Genomic DNA, 8,470 nt, shown 5'->3' with positions numbered 1-8,470 from the left:
CAGAGCCCCGCCCAGCGAGGCCCCGCCCCCTGGCCAGCCCAGCGCCAGCCCCTCTGGCCTTTCCAGGGGGGGGGGTTGCCAGCAATGGGAGGTTCGGCGCCCTCCCACCTGAACGAGAACGCCGAGTCAGTGGGGGGCACACCGTAGTCCGGGCGCTATCTATAGACTCCACGGGAGGAGCTAGCGCCCGAGCGCCCCCAGGCGAACCCGGGGCCCCAGCCACCTCCTCTGACAAGGCTGGCACCAGCACCCGAGCCCCTGCAGGGGTGGAGACCCGGCGTCAGTGCCCACCTCCAGGACGCACATCCAGGCCTTTGAGACCCTCATTTCCCAGGAGGGAACTTCAGGGGGTCAGCACCCCGGCACCCCAGCCCACCCTCCTCTTCTAGGGCCAGGCTTGGCACCGGACCTCTCGGGGACCAGGACCGGGCAGGACACAGAGGGACGTCAAAGGTCAGGATCCTGGGATCGCCTCTCTACCACCCACCCCCGCCACGGGATGGGAACCCCCACATCCGAGCTCCGCATTGGATCGTAAGTGGGAACTCCGGTCGAGGCAGGCCCTCTCCACTCGGGTAGGAGGGCTCACATCCTTCCCTCCCCAGCCCCTTCTCAGCCTGGCTCGGGGCTCCGGGCACTTAAACGCTCCCAGGAGACCCCAGTGCAACGAATGAAATGGGGCCGGAGTCTTAGGAGAGGCAGGCAGGCAGGGCTGGCCCTGAGCAAGGGCCTTTTCCCCGCTGGGCAGAAGGAGAAGGGGGCACGCATCCCGAGCCCTGGCTGAAGGGATCCCCCTTAAACGCGCTCACGGTAACCCGAGTTGACTTGGGAGCGAGCGCTTGTGTTCTGCTAATCCTTTCCCCAGGGCCAGGCTCTGAGCTGGGCTGTTACTGAGCCCACCTTACAGCCGGGGACACTGAGGCATGGAGAGGCTGTGTAGCCTGATGGTGATGGCCTGTCAGCCAATGATGGTTCCCTATTTCCCCCCAGAGAGACGCGTTAGGGTCAGGGTAGGGATTCCAGCTCGGTGGCTGTGCCTGCTCCTGGCACCGCTTCCCGGGCAGCCCAGCGGTGGATGGTTCATCTTATTACAGCACCACCTCCTGCGCCATTGCGGGCCGGAAACAAGCTGGCCCTGCGGTTGTCGGAGTGGGACCTGGGCCCGGTTCCCAGGCCCTCCCGGGGGTCTGCTCGGTCACAGTCTCAGGCTGGGACGTAGTCTGCCCTTGGCACCTCATTCCCCGGGCGTGTGCGTGGAGTTCTCCAGAAGCCGCGTGGCAGGTGATATTGAAACAGACTGAATCCGTGTTAACCTGTAACAATGTTCATTGTTGTTACCTAAAGTGAGCATTATCTTTAAAATTCTGTTTTAATGTCTGATATGGCTTACAAAACACAAAAAGTTCGTTGGTCTTCCCTAAGAATAAAAAAAAGTCCTGCCCAAACCGGTTTGGCCCAGTGGATAGAGCGTCGGCCTGCGGACTGAAGGGTCCCGGGTTCGATTCTGGTCGGGGGCATGTGCCTGGGTTGCGGGCACATCCCCAGTGGGAGATGTGCAGGAGGCAGCTGATGGATGTTTCTCTCTCATCGATGTTTCTGACTCTCTATCTCTCTCCCTTCCTCTCTAAGAAAATCAATAAAATATATTTTTTTAAAAAGTACTGAGATAAAAAAAAAAGTTTGAGATCCACTGTTAAGCCACTAAAAGCTGAGAATAGAGCTGGGCATTAAATATGCTAGATCAAACATCTATACATCCAAAGACACGTACGCCCTCAAGGACCCGGATGCAAACCCTCTTACCTAGAGACCCATGCAAAATCCCTGACACACTTACACACACATCATTTGGGGTCTCAGGTTCCCATCTGGGACATGGGGGGGCTGCCCTGTGATGTCTGCGCCCCCTGATGGTGCAGGTGGGAAGAGATTGGGGCCCTCCAGCCGGGCACCCAGGAGCCTGTCATAAGAACCCACAGCCCTGGCCAGTGCGGCTCAGTTGGTTGCGCATTGCCCAGGCACCCAGAGGTCGCTGGTTCGATTCTGGGTCAGGGCACATGCCCAGGTTTCAGGCTCAATTCCAAGTAGGGGACGTGCAGGAGGAAACCCATCAATATTTCTCTCTCTCAAATCAGTAAAAACATTAAACAAGCAAAAACCTCTTGCCAAAAGTTTGGGGAGTCCCGGAGGGCTGGTGCAGCACCGGGCAGGCAAAGCAGTGAGCAGTCATCACTCAGGGTCTGAAGGGGCAGCGGAGGGAGGGAGCTGTTAGGGGAGCTGAGAGTGTGGTAGCAGAGACCACCATGGTCGCAGATCCAACCCCTCCTGCCCTGGCCTGGCTCCCCAACTTCTCCGCTGCTCTCAGCAATCCGGCCCTTCCCCCGCCTTGGAGACATTTCCCGTCAAACCTCTGATACCCCACTACTTCACGAGCAGCCCGGGTGGAAGGGATGGGAATGACATTATGTGCCCTCGGTAGGTAGTGAGCTCCCTGTCACCAGGGGAAATCAAGGAGAGGGTAAAGGATTTTGGTAGGCACCGAGAGCTTGTGTGTGTGTGTGGCGTGTATGTGTATTTGGGAGAATCCAATGACTTCTACTTACACATTTCATTCTTCCTGATTGGGAGGTGGAGAGCATGGTCTTAAGGCGGTGACTCAGCAGGCTGACATTCTAATTTCGGCCCCACTTGTGTGAGTTTGGGCCGCTTCCGTCCTCTCTGTGCCTCACTGTCCTCATCTGTAAAAAGCCCTTAACTGAGACGAGGCAGGAACGTTAGGGGAGCAGCTCAGCCAAGGGAGCATTTGTCCCAGTAGCAGGCGAAGGGCCTCAGAGCTGTCTCCTCCCCCTGGCGCCTCCTGCGACAGACAGACTCGCTGCCCAGGAAGTCCTACAGCGTGTCCGATCTGAATCCCTCCTGCTTTCACTCCTGCGCTTAGTGAAGCGAGGGGCCCAGAGGCAGGCCTGCTGCAAGGCCAGGGTTCTGAGAGCCAAGCTGTCAGGGCGATGTCTCCCTTCGCCCCAGGGTGTTACTGGGGTGCTGCACCCCAGGAATGCATTTCTTGAGAGGTCAGGCTCAGAATCAGTTCTGAGAGTGAAGCTTTTACCTACAGCACTAAATGGACGCTGAGGGGTCACTGGAGACCTGGGCCGCCCAGTTTGGCCCCAGAGTCGTCCTGTTTTTCATCCATGTAGCCAACAGCATTTATTGAGCACCTACTGTGTGCCGGAGGCTCTGGAGACCCAGCTGGTCTGAGGCAGGCAGAGACTCCCATCACTCGTGCTGGCATGCCAGTGGGGGTGTCAGACAATAGACACAACAAGAAAAAAGATGTGTCAGATGGAGCCAGGTGCTGAGAAGGAAAGAAAGCAGGTGTGTGTGTGCGCACGCGCAGGTGCGACTGTGGGAGGCTGGCCGAGCGCTGGCAATTACCGGGGAACTGGGAAGAGTAAGGGAGTTGGGGTCATAAGAGAAAAAGAGAACCCACCACCCACTCAATAGGCCCCACTCCTAAGTGGCACTTGACACCTGGGTGTGGTCCCCGGTGCCTGCTTCTGCCCGACCCCAGCCCCACCCCTCCTGCTGCTCCCTCGGCCTTCCTTCCAGCTCCCGGTTAGGCCCCCCAAGGTGTCAGGAAGAACTCTAACCTCACAGAGGACCGGGGCCGACCGGTCACCTGCCCACAGGGGCCGGAAGAAGAAGACGGTGCTCGGTACAGCACAGGGCACGGCTCAGCGCGGGCATCGTCAGGCTGGCCCTGCCCACACATGCGCCGGTGGGACACTAATATTGGTAGCGAGCAGCAAACAAGCCAGTCCACTCCCCTGGTCACTCTGCTATCACCTTGACCCCGGCCCAGGCCACCAGCTGCAGAGATGGCCGCGTCAGGGACCGTGAGGCCTGTGGGTTCAGGAGGGACTTGTGGGGCCTCAGGATGCTGGCCCCCTGCCTCGCCCAACCCAAGGGCTGCTCTTCGAGAGAAAGGGAACGCCAGGGCCCTGCAGAGCCCCCACCCCCCGCGCCCCCCTCCCCACCCCAGGAGGGAGGAGGGCGAACACTAGCGGGGAAGGTGAGGCCAGGAGGAGCTGCTCACCGCTCCTCCCGCTCCTGCCTTCGCTGTAAGTCTGCAGACTCTCCCACTGGGGGCGCTCACTCCCCCGGCCAAGTTGCCCGTCGAGGTAATAGGAATAGTACTAATGACAGCAGCGATAACAATAGGGCCGCAGAGAAGAGTGGTGGGGGTTGCGTAGTGGCCTCCAAAAGATACACACCCGTGTCCTGACTCTGGAAATGTGGCCTGTGGAAAAAGGGTCTTTGCAGATGGAGTTAAAGGAAGGATCTCGAGACGAGGTCGTCCTGGGTTACCCGGATGGGTCCTAACTCCAGAGACAAGTGTTCTCAGGGGAGACAGAAGGGCCCTGGCCGGGGCTCAGCTGGTTAGAGCATCGTCCTGATACACCAAGCTGTGGGCTTGATCCCAGGCTGATGCAAGAGTCAACCAATGGCCGAAACCGGTTTGGCTCAGTGGATAGAGCGTCGGCCTGCGGACTGAAAGGTCCCAGGTTCGATTCCGGTCAAGGGCATGTACCTGGGTTGCGGGCACATCCCCAGTGGGGGATGTGCAGGAGGCGGCTGATCGATGTTTCTGACTCTCTATCTCTCTCCCTTCCTCTCTGTAAAAAATCAATAAAATATATTAAAAAAAAAGAGTCAACCAATGAATAAGTGGAACAACAAATTGATCTCTGTCTCTCTGTCTCATCAATCACTTAAAAATAGAGAGAGACAGGCCCTGGCCCGTTTGGCTCAGTGGATAGAGTATCGGCCTGTGGACTCAAGGGTCCCAGGTTCAATTCTGGTCAAGGGCACATGCCCAGGTTGCGGGCTCGATCCCCAGTTGGGGGCGTGCAGTAGGCAGCCAATTGATGATTCCCTCTTATCATTGATGTTTCTCTTTCTTCCTCTCTAAAATCAATAAAAATATAAAAAAAGAAAAACTTTAAAAAAGAGAGAGAGACAGAAGAGAAGACAGAGGAGAAATTTACTGGGCAATAGAGAAGGCCACGTAAAATGGAGGCAGAGCCTTAGCCGGTACTATCTCTCTCCCTTCCTCTCTGTAAAAAATCAATAAAATATATTTAAAAAAAAAAGAAAAGAAAAGAAAACGGAGGCGGAGATTGGAGTGATGCAGCCCCAATCCAAGGACCCCTGGAGCCACTGGGAGCTGGAAGAGGCAGGGAACACCTGGGTGTGTGGTCCCCAGGCCTGTGTGCGAGAGAACACGTTTGTGGTGGCGTGAGCCAGCTGTGTGTGTGTGTGTGTGTGTGTGTGTGTGCTCATCTGTTACAGCAGCCACAGAGAGAGCCTTGAGCTTTGCAGTCAGATGGCTGGGGTTCAAATCCCGGCTCCCACGTACCAGTCTGTGATGCTGGACAAATGACTTGGGCCTTTGGGCCTCGCTTTCCTCACCCGGGAGGTGGGGATAATGATAACACTGACTCTCATGGAGTTTATGTGGAAAGTTGAGTGGATACCTAAAAAAAAAAAAATGATGAAAACAGGGCCGAGAACTGTTAGCGCTTATTAATATTTGCCTGGCTAACACTCATGTCAACCGCTCTCTGGTCCCTACCTGGGAAGCAGAGTTCCTGTGAGCCTGTATCGCTCTCCCTTTTCTTTATTCTTCTTAAAAATTTATTTTACTCTTAAAAAATATTTTTATTGATTTCAGAGAGGGAGAGGAAGAGAGAGAAACATCAATGATGAGAGAGAATCATTGATTGACTGCCTCCTGCATGCCTTCTACTGGGGATTGAGCCCCCAGCCTGGGCATGTGCCCTGGGCCAGAATCGAACCTGGCACCTTTCAGTCTGCAGAACAATGCTCTATCCACTGAGCCAAACTGGCTAGGGCTCTCTTTAAAAGAAGTTTTTAAAAATTGATTTCAGAGAGGGAGAGAGAGAGAGGAAGAGAGAAACATCCATAATGAGAGAGAATCATCCATCAGCTGCCTCCTGCACACCCCCTACTGGGGACCGAGCCCCAACCTGGGCAGGTGCCCCGACTAGGAATCAAACTGTGACCTGCTAGTTCATGGGTCGATGTTGATCCACTGGGCTGGGTGAGCCTGTATCTCTTAATCCCCACTTTCTTCTCCCTCCTCAGCTCCTGCACGGACTGTCTCTCCCCGGCTCTAACCGCCCCCATGGCTCCCCAGTGCCCTATAAAGCGCTAGGTGGCTTGGCCCCTGACCTTCTGTGACTGAATGAATAAATGGGTGGGTGGATGGACATCTCCTTGCTTCTTAGCCTGCTCCCGGGACTCTTCCAACCTCATTTCTCAGAACCTGCCTCTTGCCCAGTCCTGGCGGCTTCTTCTAATCTTGCTTTCCTGTTCCCCATCCCTAAAAACGCCACCACCCCGGCTCCCAGCACTTCGCCGGCGGCCCCAGGGCTGGGCAGGGCGGCGCTCTGCTGACCCCTGGTGGCTGTAGAGAGTAACACCGCAACCCGAGCATTCGGCCTGGCGCCCCCCGAGCCCCTAAGGACCTAGGTGCTGGCTGTAGCTGGGGGAACGCAGCTCCGGCCAGAGGGGGTGGGGGTGTTCACAGGGAGTGGGGGGGACAGATGGCAAGCGGACGCACTACTGTGTAAACCCTGGCATCATCCGCTACGTGCAACCTTGAGCAAATTGTCTCCTTGACCTTCGTGATATCCCGTCTGCCCTCCTCCCCGCACCGCCAAGGCCCCAGCTCTGGTCTCATCCACCAGCGCTTCCCTCCCGATCGATTCCGGGCTCAGTCCCACCGATCTCCCCTTTTGCCTCAGGCTTCAATATGGCTCAGCACAGTGGCTGGTTCTGTTTTTAATCTAAACATTTCATGTTTTTTAACCTTGATTTTTAAAAACGTTGCATTGGAATATTTTTATCTTGGTCACTGAGTTGTTTTGTGTCCCCTTAAGTTTTCTGCGGCAATGTCCCCTCCTGAGCAGCCTAAATAGCACCCCTGCTCCCCCAGAACCGCACCCTCCCTCACCCCCATCTGCCCCGGACACTGATGCACGGTCATTGCTTTGCCTGTTTCCTGTCTTCCCCCCTAAATGTCAGCTCCTGAAATAAGTGTTAAGTGAGTTGATACGATCTGAAGGAGTAACAAACTGAGAAAATGCTCTTGAACGAGAACATTTCTTTTTCTTCGAGAGCAAAGGAGTCCATCTTGGTCTGGGGTCAGGCAGGGCCTCCCTGAGGAAGAGTCCGAAGGCCTGAGGTGGGCGAGCCCCCCGGAGGTTGGGAGGCAGGGTGCCAGGTGAGGCTTGGCTTCCCAGGAGGTCCGTGGAGCCCTGGAAGGAGATGAGGGAGGGGTGACAGCCAGGTCCGATTGGAAAAGCTCCCTTTGGCTGCCACAAGGAGCTAAAAGGGAGGGAGGGAGCCAGGGCCCTGGGAGACCCTCTGGGCCGAGGAGGAGGAGGAGGAGGAGGAGGAGGAGGAGGGCAGATATTCAGGTGAGATTCCATCAGGTGGCGTGGAATGAGGAGGGAAGGGTGGAGGGCTCCAGGGTCTGGCTTGTGGGGGACGAACAGGTTGGGAGTCAGCGGCCAGGACTTAGGCTGTGGGTGTCACACTGGTCACCAGGCAGTGTGGACATGAGGGTGGCCTTGGAGTGGAGGTCTGGGCTGGAGTCACATGGGAGAGGTTGGCTGGTAGACGGAGACCCCAGTCAAGGTGAAGGTTGAGACCACTGCGTTCTACAAACTGAGGGCACCTTGTTGGGCATCCTGGGACATCATATGGGGGAGCTACAGGCCTGCTCCCCCCCCCACACACACAAATTCTTGACTTGGTGGCTGTGGCTGAGAGATATACACGCATACAAATCCACACAACTCAGACATCAAGAACTAGAGAAAAGGCAGGCTCATGTCAGCACCCATAATGAGTGCCAGCTGTATACTCTGGCAATTAAAAACCACAAATTGAATTAATGTGTGAGGGTCAGGGACGACTTCCCTGAAGCCCCCACACACACAAATTCTTGACTTGGTGGCTGTGGCTGAGAGATATACACGCATACAAATCCACACAACTCAGACATCAAGAACTAGAGAAAAGGCAGGCTCATGTCAGCACCCATAATGAGTGCCAGCTGTATACTCTGGCAATTAAAAACCACAAATTGAATTAATGTGTGAGGGTCAGGGACGACTTCCCAGAGGAAGACAGTTTCGAGGACTGAGCGGCTGGCCGCGCTGCGCTGGGCGGGGTAGGGGGGTGAGGACAGGGAATTGCAGGCAGACTGGGCAGCCCAGCCCCATCCTGGGGGGCCGGTCCTGCGGTCCTGAGTGAGGGTGGGGCAGAGGCCCTCTCTCCATCCCTGCAGCCAGAGGGCCGTGGGCGGAATAAACGGCAAGAACGGGTCGCGTTTGGGAAGCAGCCGCTCCGCTACAGAGGATGCGGGCAGGTGGGGGGACCG

This window comes from Myotis davidii, unplaced genomic scaffold, assembly GCF_000327345.1.
Source record: "Myotis davidii unplaced genomic scaffold, ASM32734v1 scaffold566, whole genome shotgun sequence".
In the NCBI taxonomy this organism is placed as follows: Eukaryota; Metazoa; Chordata; class Mammalia; order Chiroptera; family Vespertilionidae; genus Myotis; species Myotis davidii.
Note: the sequence above shows the minus strand (reverse complement) of the source record.